Raw genomic sequence first — 13,425 nt, 5'->3', positions numbered from 1 at the left:
AAAAGGTGCAACACGTCTACTAAAGAGACTGCTTACACCACGCTTGTCCGCCCTATTCTGGAGTACTAGTGTGCGGTGTGGCATCCGCATCAGGTGGGACTGACGGATGACATCGAAAAAGTACAAAGAAGGCAGATCGTTTTGTATTATCGCGAAATAGGGGAGATAGTGTCACAGACATGATACTTGAATTGGAGTGGCAATCAGTAAAACATTGGCGTTTTTCTTTGCGACAGGATCTTCTCATGAAATTTCAATTACCTGTTTTCTCCTCCTATTGCGAAAACATTCTGTTGGCACCCACCTACATATGGAGAAATGATCATCACGATAAAATAGGAAAAATCAGGGCTCGCACAGGAAAATTTAAGTGCTCGTTTCTCGCACGTGCCGTTCGAGAGTGGAACGGTAGAGAGACAGCCTGAAGGTGGTTCATTGAACCCTCTGTCAAGCGATTTATTGAGAATAGCAGAATAATCACGTAGATATAGATGTAGAAAATAGTTTACTATTTATAATATTGCCCTTCTGTTCCACTACCGGCTACTGGCGCTAATAAGGAAGGCGAACCAGTTCTGGCGTAACCACAAGCGCCGGAGCCAAGACGGAGAACACAAGACAAGAGAAGGCGGTGAAGCTACGTCGGCCAGTAGTGTGCTGATTAGGACGGCGCCACGACAGGAGAGACACTTGCAAAAAGTGAATACAAGCGCTACTTCTGCCAGCCTCGGACGGACATAAGTGGACAGCATTCGCGGAGTATTAGCACGTCCTAGCAGAGAGTGCTACGAGATGAGGTAGTAGTGATCCATATCCATTGCTTGTTTAAACATTGTTTATAGCAAGAACTCGGAAATATGTTGTATTGTTGAGTGGTAAATTCGAGGGCGAATTTCTCCGAAGGGTTGAGGAATATTGAGTGGTATTTAAGTAAATAAATTAGTGAAATCAAAGTGAAGTAGAAATTAGACAATAAATGAAAAACTTAGTTCAGTTTAGAGAGTTACATACTGGCATACAGCTGGCAGAAGAGCAGAGCAGAAGAGACAATGACCGTGATGTCAGCAAGTTCCACATAAGCGGACGTTGTCGATTCAGCCGGCCGGGCGACTTCGCAAACGATACACCTGCCGTTCTCCGAGCCAGAACATCGAGTAAGAAAACAGTTGTACGAAACTTGCAATAAAAGTTGTCGTATGTAAAAATGCCGTTTCATCCTACCTCATACCCGAGCCAAGGAAGTATGTAACTCTCTAAACTAAACTAAGTTTTTCATTTATTTTCTAATTTCTACTTCACTTTGATTTCACTAATTTATTTCCTGAAGTATCACTCAACAGTATGTCGCCCATCGCTTGAGACACCGTGGTACATTCATGTTAAGTATTGTCAACCTGCTTTATTGAAATACATTACTGGCCATTAAAATTGCTACACCACGAGATTACGTGCTACAGACGCGAAATTTAACCGACAGGAAGAAGATGCTGTGATATGAAAATGATTAACTTTTCAGAGCATTCACACAAGGTTGGCGCCGGTGGCGATACCTAGAACGTGCTGACACGGAGAAAGTTTCCAATAGAAACAGCAGTTGACGGGCGTTGTCTGGTGAAACGTTGTTGTGATGCCTCGTGTTAAGGTTCTGATTTGAGCATATCGCGATTGCGGTTTATCGTATCGCTGCAGTGTTTCTCGCTTTGGTCGAGATCCAATGACTGTTAGCAGAATATGGAATCGGTGGGTTCAGGAGGGTAATACGGAACGCTTTGCTGGATCCCTCGTATCAGTAGCAGTCGGGATGACAGGCATCTTATCCGCATGGCTGTAACGGATCGTGCAGCCACGTCTCGATCACTGAGTCAACAGATGGGGGCGTTTGTAAGACAACAACCATCTGCACGAACAGTTCGATGACGTTTGCAGCAGCATGGACTATCAGCTCGGAGACCATGGCTGCGGTTACCCTTGGCGTTGCGTCACAGACGGGAGCTCATGCGATGGTGAACTCAACGACGAACCTGGGTGCACGAATGGCAAAGCGTCATTTTTTCGGATGAATCCAGGTTCTGTTTGCAGCATAATGATGGTCGCATCCGTGTTTGGCGACATCGCGGTGAACGCACATTGGGAGCGTGTATTCGTCATCGCCATACTGGCGTATCACCCGGCGTGATGTTATGGCGGTGCCATTGGTTATACCTCTCGGTCACCTCTTGTTTGAATTGACGGCACTTTGAACAGTGGACGTTACATTTCAGATGTGTTGCGACCCGTGACTCTACCCTTTATTCGATCCCTGCGAAACACTACATTTCAGCAGAATAATGCACGGCCGCATGTTGCAGGTCCTGTACGGGCCTTTCTGGATATAGAAAACGATCGACTGTTACCGTGGACAGAAAATTTTTCCAGATCTCTCACCAACCGAAAACGTCCGATCAATGGTGGCCGAGCAATTGGCTCGTCACAATACGCCAGTCACTACTCTTGATGAACTGTGGTACCGTGTTGAAGCTGCATGGGCAGCTGTACCTTTAACGCCATCCCAGGTCTGTTTGACTCAATGCCCGTTCGTATCAAGGCCGTTATTTCGACCAGAGGTAGTTGTTCTGGGTACTGATTTCTCAGGATGTGTGCACCCAAATTGCGTGAAAATGTAATCATATGTCATTTCTAGTATAATATATTTTTCCAATGAATACCCGTTTCTCATCTGCGTTTCTTCTTGGTGTAGCAATTTTAATGGCCAGTAGTTTATATATCTCTGCCATATGGGACCAACACATGTTCAGATGGAATGGGATGACATTGGGTAGACGACACGATCACCTACAGTTCCTACAGACGGCCATTTGGGCAAAAGACATTACATTATTGACGTGTTAAGGCCGATATCTGCACCCTACTTTGAGGTTCGTACGTCAGTTTGTCAACAAGATAGGGCAAGGTTATTTGGATACGGGTTGTAGAATTACTGGCAAGATGCCACTCGCCAGTTACTACGTTTAATGAGCTGTGTGACAAAGTGGAAGTGAAGCGGAATAGCACACCCACATCCGTCACCAAGCTCATTTCAATTCGACACCCCCCCCACCGGGTTAGAGCCATGGTTACAGCCAGAGATGGAAGCTTTGCGTACAAGGGTATGCAATTTAATAACCGCCAAATCACCTACAGTTCGAATAATTTATTCTTCCCACGAAGGGGGGTGATCAGAAACTAAGCTTACTAGCCCAATACTCCACGAGTTTCATACGTTAATAGAGAAATTAGTAGTGTTCGGTAATTCTGACACGTGCAGATGGCAACTATGCAGAGTTTCAGACAACCACCACTTGTAGGTAAACACAAACGTCGACTCGTATCGAAAAGCAGTGTCGAGAAGAGATGCACTCAGTTATTCGATTTCTGTGGTTGCAAGATGTAACGGCAACTGAAATTCACCGGCAGCAGCTAGAGGTTGGCCGAGATACTGTAATACAACGTCAGTAGGTCGCAGAGTGGCGCCAAAAGTTTGCGGCCGACAGAGTAAACGTCACCAACGAGGATCGCATTGGGGGTGGCAAACCCAGCACGGAATCAACAGATTCAATGACAGTTGGAGTGGAGGAGATGATTTGGGACAACATGAGGATCACGTTATGGCACATGATGGCAGAACTGCGACTCTCGTTCGAAAGCGTGAGTGAACAAGCATTGATGGGGTATGTATCGGGACGTTATCTTCAAACTCATCCCGTTAAGTGGCATATGCCTGAACTAGGTTGAAAAATAAACTAATTTAGATACTATCAGTTGTCTGTATTGGTTATATGAAATAAAATGTATGTGTGTTTCTTGAACTTTTCCTGGCGTAAACAGTAATCCATAATGTTTCGAGACTGCATCTGGTTAATGTTGACTTCTTACAATGATATTTAGCCTGACAGTCATTCAGCCATCTTCATGTGAGTGTGTTGCACAGGAGATTGCTAGTTCATATCTCTAACTTTACACCAAAAATTGTTGTGGATACGTATGCGCGAGGGCATCAGCTAAATGAGCGACATCTGTCGACTTCTGCGCCCTCTTTAAATAATTCTCCTTCCACGGCGCGTGCGCATGCGTAATGCTGATACTATAAGCTGTCACTCTGTCGCAAAGTGAGATAGGGAGTTAAAATTCAGGTGTCAAATTAATAAAATTAACAGTCTTTGGGGGTATCAGTAGCCACAATTTTTTTTTCTGAAGGAATTAAGGAAGTCACGGAGTTCTACGTTTATCCAGTTAATAGCCCCATTAACGAGATATTCCGCCAAACGTATATCCACCGACTCCTTAGTAACTGAATCCCAGAAGGAACTCGTCGAGACCAATATTTTAATGGCACAATAAGCCGTGGGATGTCCTGTGGAGATAAAATGCTCAGATATGGTCAAGTTACTGGGCTGCGAAAGACGAGTGTGGCAGTCATGTGTAACGCACCTTTGACCCACTGTGCGTGTCGTTTGGCAAATATAGACTTTGGATTGGAAGCAATCTCTATCGGCAGATGAAATCCTATCCACCTCATGGCACCTAAAACGAATCCAATCCTTCACTAGTCGCAGGAATGCCTTATGTCTCATGAACTTCACAGTGGCGATCTTGATAAAATTTTATCCCAAATTTTAACTCCGCGAGCCCGTTTTCCGACAGGGAGCCCACTTGTAGTATCACCATTACGCATGCTCTTGAGCGCCATAGATGTAGCAGTAATCGGCGGGAAAGACGACTGAGGTCGCTCTCACCATGCGTCGTCACCCCAATTTTTGGTATAAAGTTAGCGAAGCGGACAAGCAACACCCAGTGTAGCACGCTCACCTGAAGATGGCTGAGTGGTTGTCAGCCGAAATATCTTCACAAGAAGTTTACGTTATCCGGCTGAAATCAAAATATCAGGCCTCACAATCTTTGTTTCTGGTCATTCACTACGTATAATATCCATATTTACTCCTATTCTGAGGGTTGCAACTTCAGTGACCAACAGCGTAAATGTATACTGCTTCTCAGTACTCACCATCTACACCGTGAGCCCCACCCTCACCTTCTCGCCGGCATTCACGACTTTAGCTGCTCTCCCTGCGCCCTGCTGGCTGCAGCTGGCGAGGCGCTGGTGATCCCTTTAGGTGGATAAGGCTGGGCTGCGGCTCTGCTGGGCTACCTGCCCGCTTTGTCAGTGCCTTCCCCCGACTCATGGCGTCCAGCTAAGCTCTGCCGTTGCCTCGACTGCCGCATTAGCACACTGAGTCTCCCAGAGCCGAGGCAAATACCCTGCGGGCTACACGCCTGTGGGTGCTTAATCTAGCCACACAAGACAGTGCCACACAAGAGCCACATTTTAAAGTGTTTTATGTGCACACAGTCGAATTCGCAGTATGGATTTCTAAAGAATCTGATGTTGACAGCGCTGTTTCAATATAATTGTTTTATAGAGTGCTGACCTTTCACGGACTGGCCACAAGGCATCACCCCAGTCTTTATTACAGCATGGTATATCTGGGTGACAAATGGAGAGTGCACTAAGTAAATCAACTCAATATTTCCCGTTTCAGATTCGGGTAATTCAGAAAGTAGCCATTCATTTTATATGCGTCTCGAGTTGATAAAATACACTGCCTTGAAAAAATTTGTTCACCCGTTTAGAGGTTTCGAATTTCCTCAAGATTTATAGTTGCAACAGTGTATTTGGAGTTCATGAAATAAATAGGTTTACAGAAGAACAGCACAAGCGGTTCAGAGGTACCAGGTTTCGACCCATGCTGAAACTCCCGTACTAGTACGCGTGTAGCCTCCACTGGCTGCAATTCAGGCACTGACACTGGCATCCAGTCGATTGCACAGATGGCGAGTACTGTCCTGGGATACGTTATGCCACGCCTGCTCGACCTGTTCACGTAGTTCTACAAGACTTGTCGGTTGACGAGTTGCACGAGTCACTTCTCATCGCATCATATCCCGCACATACTCGACTGGACACAAAAAAATGGTTCAAATGGCTCTGAGCACTATGGGACCTAACATCTGAGGTCATCAGTCCCCTAGAACTTAGAACTACTTAAACCTAATTAACCTAAGGACATCACACACATCCATGCCCGAGGCAGGATACAAACCTGCGACCGTAGCGGTCTCGCGGTTCTAAACTGACGCTCCTAGAATCGCTTGGCCACACCGGCCGACGACTGGACACAAGTCCGAAGATAGTGCCGGTGGCATGCATTATCCTGTTGGAATAACACATCACATTCCTGTTGCAAGAACGGTAAAAGAACGGGTCTAAATACATTCTGCACAGACCAGGCGTTGGCTAGCGTCGCTTCCAGAAACAGTAAAGGTGAACGAGAGGTGTAGTGTATCGCATCCCATCCTATGAGGCTTGAGGTGAGGCCAGTGTAGCTCAGACGAATGGACTCTACGAGACAGCGCTCGCCAGGTCTACATCACATGCACAAACGACCGTGCAGGCAGAATCTGCCTTCATCGCTGAAAACTACGGCGCGCCTCTTCCAAGCGACCCATGACGGCGCCAGTTGAGCCCTGTCTATCGATGGTGTGGCGTGAGTGGGAGACCGCCTTCAGATTTTCGTGCCGGTAGTCCCAATGCTAATAAGCAGTTCGCAACATATCGTGTTGACACTTCTGGACTCACAGCCCGCTTATCTGGGCGGTGGTAGCTGTACGCTCTGCCACTACTCGCCTTACACTACGACTATGCTGGTTGTGGTTTGTGCTGCCTGAACGTCCAGAACCTTGTCTACAAGTGCGACAATGTTCACGCGACCACTGGTACCAACATCGTCGCACAATGGACGCAGTACTTCCAACCTGTGTGAAAGTTCTCCGTAAGGACTGTCCCGTCACGTGGAAGGCCACAATTTGGCCCCTTTAAAACTCGATCACTTGTCTATAGGAAGCACGAGTGCCTTTCCGTGGCATGGTTCCCTGCTTGCTTCAAGTGTTTACGCCACACCGAGCCTTCTACCAGTGAGCATTTCCTCTGAAGGGTAACTATGCTCCTAGATTATCTATTGGCAGATGACGTTCAAACCATTATTAGCACATCTGCTGTCCTCTAGGTGGCATACTAATTCATCGGGTACCCGCATCTCGTGGTAGTGCGGTAGCGTTCTCGTTTCCCACGCCAGGGTTCCCGGGTTCGATTCCCGGGGGTTCAGGGATTTTCTCTGCCTCGTGATGGCTGGGTGTTGTGTGATGTCCTTAGGTTAGTTAAGATTAAGTAGTTCTAAGTTTTAGGGGACTTATGACCATAGCTGTTAAGTCCCGTAGTGCTCAGAGCCGATTTTTAAGTCATCGCGTCAAAATCGACGTTGTCTCTACTGGTGTTTTGATTTTCTTCACGCAGTGTAATTATTTCAGAAGCCGTCATAATTAATCTTCATTTATCGCTATAGCGCTAAGTTTCCCCGAAGATTTTAGGTACTATAGATTTGTCTAACCCGCGGACTATAGGCTCGTGGGAGATGACGAATGTTCTTGCTCTTAATTTGAATATTTCTGCAATAACGCAAGATGTCGAGTACTTGCAGACGCTAACCAGGCGTTAGCTTCAAATTCAGGACACGGCTACTTGCCGCGGAAAGATACGAGAGTGCCCGCCGTTTTCGCCGCCTCTTCGAAGTCCCAACCCCTGGGCCGTTGCCTGCGACCGTTGCACGGGGGAGCTAAAGGCAAGCGCACCGTTGGTTAGGTAGATTATACGGCACTCTTCGCAATCGGCGGAAGCCAGCTACGGCAAGCTGATCGAGATGAACGGAGGTGAGCAGTTGCGACGGTCGTGATTTCGGGACCAGCCGCCATCTTAGCGTCGGTGGGTACGCTTCGTGCACCGTTCGCCTCCATTGGTCGTTCCGATCGTCAGGTTGCAGATAATGTGATTCATCCCCGAATTCCCATTCAGTAGCTTTCCTAGTTACGCTGCTAGTCATTCAGTACAGAGTATACAGGGCGCTGTTTAAGATGATACCGGAATAGTTGTTTGAATGAAATGCCATGTCCGGGCTGCCGTTATCTTTCGTGCTAGCAAAAAAATTCTTCATGTTTTCTCTTCCCGCACTCTTTTTTAGTTCAAGGCGTCGACCGTTTCAATTCATTGCCTTTCATATGACTGAACGGTTTATATTTTATGTGGTTATTCTGCTGCATAGGAACTGTCTTTCGTAAATTTGGATTTATACTCGTGTATCAGACTACCTTACCAATTCATTCTGTTTCTGGAGGAAGACTATCGTGACTTCTGCCAGAACACATGCATTTTCCCTTGTATGTGGCTACCTTCTGTTATCCTATCTACTGTATTATGTTAATTAACCATCAACTGTATCCCTGCTAGAAGAGAATGACTTCGGTGCCTGCCACGGTCGACCCAGTCTCCCTACTTGCAGAGGAACAGAGGAACCGTTTAAACACGTTACTATTTTTCCACTTCTCTTCAGATTAACCTGCATTAATAATGACGCCATCGACTACTGAAGCTAACTGCTGCTACAGTATTAAGCCAATTGTTTTTATAAAGTAATGTTTTTGTAGACACAAGCGCATTTAAAAAGCAGTCTCGTTGTTGTATAAAAGACTGTATCTTAATCTACTTTTCAACTTAGTTACATTAACAAAAATGGGAAGTGTTACACCCCAAACCCTGAGGCTATTACATTTATGGAGAAGTTCATCACGTAATGGGTATTATATGCTCAAACTTTTGTTCACTTCAGAATTAATGTCCATTTCAATAACAAGTGGCCGGCCGCTGTGCTCTCGCGGTTCTAGGCGCGCAGTCCGTAACCGCGCGACTGCTACGGTCGCTGGTTCGAATCCTGCCTCGGGCGTGGATGTGTGTAATGTTCTTAGGTTAGTTAGGTTTAAGTAGTTCTATGTTCTAGGGGACTGATGACCACAGCTGTTAAGTCCCATAGTGCTCAGAGCCATTTGAACCATTTTTTTTTTTTTTTTTTTGAGAAACAAGTCTCACACCCACTAATATTAATACCTTGTTCTGAATGACGTCTTTAGGAATTGTTTCCCATGTTGCAAACACATGCTGGTTGAGTCCACGAAAACTGCTGGTCGGCGGCCAGTATAGAAGTATAATCTTCCCATCGCATTGCAGACGTTCTCTACTGGTGACAATCAGAGGACCGAGCAAACTGTACGGCTCTGTCCCCGTGCATCCGTATATTATTCAATGCGTTTTTCATATGAACAGCAATGTGGAGCCTTGCGTTATCCTGATAGACTGCACCATTACGTACTCTCGTAATGAAGTAAACAACAACGGGGTTTACCAGTCTTGCCAGAAAATGGCCAGGATTCAGGCTCACTTCAGTAATTACCAAATCAGTTCATTTGTCGCCTGAAGTACCCTTCTATTTCCTAGTTCCAGGAATTTGAGGATTATGGTCTCGAGAATGCTTGCTTCCTGTGAGCTTTCAACAGGTCTTCTTCAGACACGACTTCGATCTGACCACCACAAACAGAAGCGAAGGTCATCGCTGAACACCACAGAATTATTAAAGGAATTTACATCTACTGGTAGATGGCGGGATAATAGTCATCTTATGTTAATGAACTCTTCTGTTTTCCCAACATGCGTTTCGGTCACTGCCTGTCTTCAGATTATCTACTAAAATAGTAACAGACTTTTGGTACACATATTCAAGTGCATTAAATAAGAAATATATGTATGAGGGAGGAGGAGGAGATTAGTGATTAAGGTCCCGTCGACAACGAGGTCATTAGAGACGGAGCACAAGCTCGGATTAGGGAAGGATGGGGAAGGAAATCGGGCGTGCCCTTTCGCAGGAACCATCCCGGCATTTGCCTGAACTGATCTAGGGAAATCACGGAAAACCTAAATCAGGATGGCCGGACGCGGGATTGAACCGTCGTCCTCCCGAATGCGAGTCCAGTGTGCTAACCGCTGCGCCACCTCGCTCGGTATGTATGAAAGATCCAAAATTCGATTATGGAGACATTTTAAAGAGTTCATAACATTGAGAAAGTAGTAAATACATAGCTTGAAAGCCATTTTCAGATGTGAATAAATGCAACGTGAAGACTCGTGATATTCATGGCGCGACTCCTGTAATCTATAACAGTAATTGCAGATGACTGAATGTAGCAGCTACAGCTCCGCACAGGTTAGCTGGCTAACGCCGGACAGTGTAAGCGAATAGATTCCAGGCGGAGACCTGATGAGTTGTATCACCTTAAACAATGTTTGTTTTCCAATCAAGATAATTATATTAAATGCATATTAAGTCATACCCACAATGCCAACAAAAAAGGTAAACACAAGGAGCAGTATAGATACACTATTGGCCTTTAAAATCATCATGATGGTCGCATCCATGTTTGGGAACATCGCGGTGAACGCACATTGGGAGCGTGTATTCGTCATCGCCATACTGGCGTATCACCCGGCCTGATGGTATGGGGTGATATTGGTTACACGTCTCGGTCACCGCTTGTTCGCATTGACGGCACTTTGAACAGTGGACGTTATATTTCAGTTGTGTTACGACCCGTGGCTCTACCCCTCAATCGAACCTTGCGAAACCTTAAATTTGAGCAGAATAATGCACGACCGCATGTTGCAGGTCCAGTACTGCCCTTTCTGGATCCAGAAAATGTTGGACTGCTGCCCTGGCCAGCACATTCTCCAGATCTCTAACCAACTAAAAACGTCTGGTCAATGGTGGCCGAGAAACTAGCACGTCACAAAACGCCAGTCAGTACTCTTGATGAACTGTGGTATCGTGTTGAAGCTGCATCGGCAGCTGTACCTGTACACGCCATCCAAGTTCTGTTTGATTCAATGCCTAGGAGTATCAAGGCCGTTATTACCGCCAGAGGTGGTTGTTCTGGGTACTTATATCTCAGGATCTATGCACCCAAACTGCGTGAAAATGTAATCACATGTCGGTGCTAGTATAACATATTTGTCCAATGAATACCCGTTTATCATCTGCATTTCTTCTTGGTGTAGAAATTTTAATGGTTCTGAGCACTATGGGACGTAACATCTTAGGTCATCAGTCCCCTAGAACTTAGAACTACCTAAACCTAACTAACCTAAGGACATCACACAACACCCAGCCATCACGAGGCAGAGAAAATCCCTGACCCCGCCGGGAATCGAACCCGAGAACCCGGGAGTGGGAAGCGAGAACGCTACCGTACAACCACGAGACGTGGGCAGCAATTTTAATGGTCAGTAGTGTAATTATAGCACTGAAAGACCTGAGTCGAAACAAGGCCCCCGGAGTCGACAACATTCCATTGGAACTACTGACGGCCTTGGGAGAGCCAGTCCTGACAAAACTCTACCATCTGGTGAGCAAGATGTATGAGACAGGCGAAATACCCTCAGACTTAAGGAAGAATGTAATAATTCCAATCCCAAAGAAAGCAGGTGTTGACAGATGTGAAAATTACCGAACTATCAGTTTAATAAGTTACAGCTGTAAAATACTAACGCGAGTTCTTTACAGACGAATGGAAAAACTGGTAGAAGCTGACCTCGGGGAAGATCAGTTTGGATTCCGTAGAAATGTTGGAACATGTGAGGCAATACTGACCCTACGGCTTATCCTAGAAGGTAGATTAAGAAAAGGCAAACCTACGTTTCTAGCATTTGCAGACTTAGAGAAAGCTTTTGACAATGTTGACTGGAATACTCTCTTTCAAATTCTGAAGGTGGCAGGGGTAAAATACAGGGAGCGAAAGGCTATTTACAATTTGTACAGAAATCAGATGGCAGTTATAAGAGTCGAGGGACATGAAAGGGAAGCAGTGGTGGGGAAGGGAGTAAGACAGGGTTGTAGCCTATCCCCGATGTTATTCAATCTGTATATTGAGCAAGCAGTAAAGGAAACAAAAGAAAAATTCGGAGTAGGTATTAAAATCCATGGAGTAGAAATAAAAACTGTGAGGTTCGCCGATGACATCGTAATTCTGTCAGAGACAGCAAAGGACTTGGAAGAGCAGTTGAACGGAATGGATAGTGTCTTGAAAGGCGGATATAAGATGACCATCAACAAAAGCAAAACTAGGATAATGGAATGTAGTCGAATTAAGTCGGGTGATGCTGAGGGAATTAGATTAGGAAGTGAGACACTTAAAGTAGTAAAGGAGTTTTGCTATTTGGGGAGCAAAATAACTGATGATGGTCGAAGTAGAGAGGATATAAAATGTAGACTGGCAATGGCAAGAAAATCGTTTCTGAAGAAGAGAAGTTTGTTAACATTGAGTATAGATTTAAGTGCCAGGAAGTCATTTCTGAAAGTATTTGTATGGAGTGTAGCCATGTATGGAAGTGAATCATGGACGATAAATAGTTTGGACAAGAAGAGAATAGAAGCTTTCGAAATGTGGTGCTACAGAAGAATGCTGAAGATTAGATGGGTAGATCACATAACTAATGAGGAAGTATTGAATCGGATTGGGGAGAAGAGAAGTTTGTGGCACAACTTGACCAGAAGAAGGGATCGGTTGGTAGGACATGTTCTGAGGCATCAAGGGATCACCAATTTAGTATTGGAGGGCAGCGTGGAGGGTAAAAATCGTAGAGGGAGACCAAGAGATGACTACACTAAGTAGATTCAGAAGGACGTAGGTTGCAGTAGGTACTGGGAGATGAAGAAGCTTGCACAGGATAGAGTAGCATGGAGAGCTGCATCGAACCAGTTTCAGGACTGAAGACCACAACAACAACAACAGTGTAATTATAAGTGATTATTATAAAAAGCTATTTAAAATTATTAAAAACACAAGAAGGTGATGTGTCATAAAACACTAGCTTCTCTTATGAAATGGAAATGCCGTGTGGCTAGGTGCTCCCTTCAGGTAGACAGTTTGCTTGCTGCAAGTCTTAGGAGTGGACGCCACTTCGGGAACTTGCGTGTCGATGGAAGTGAAATGGTGATGATAAGGACGACACAACACCCAGTCCGTGGGCGTAGAAAATCTCCGACCCAGCCGGGAATCGAACCCAGGCCGTTAGGAATGACTTCCGTCTCGCAGACCACTCAGACGGACTCTTATCAAACGAAATAATTCGAACATTATAGCATTGTGATGCAAGGAAGAAAGTAAGGACAGCATCCTGTTTCGCCTCTCTATAGTGAACGCAAAGAATATTGAAAAACCATTGTCTTTCACTAGCAACCTGTTCGTTAATTATACTATTCGGGCTATACGACGATGGGCGTATATTTATAGTTCCTCGAATACGTCCAGAATTTTTCCTTTCGGCCCAGTCGAAAGTAGACGGTGATTAATTTCCCTCAAATGGCAACTCGACAAATGTTGTTACTAGTGTAATTAAGCTCTCTAAATCTTACTTTCAACTCCCTTCACGTCTGATCAATATAAAAATTATCACAA

This window comes from Schistocerca gregaria, chromosome 4 (genome assembly GCF_023897955.1).
Source record: "Schistocerca gregaria isolate iqSchGreg1 chromosome 4, iqSchGreg1.2, whole genome shotgun sequence".
Lineage (NCBI taxonomy): Eukaryota > Metazoa > Arthropoda > Insecta > Orthoptera > Acrididae > Schistocerca > Schistocerca gregaria.
Note: the sequence above shows the minus strand (reverse complement) of the source record.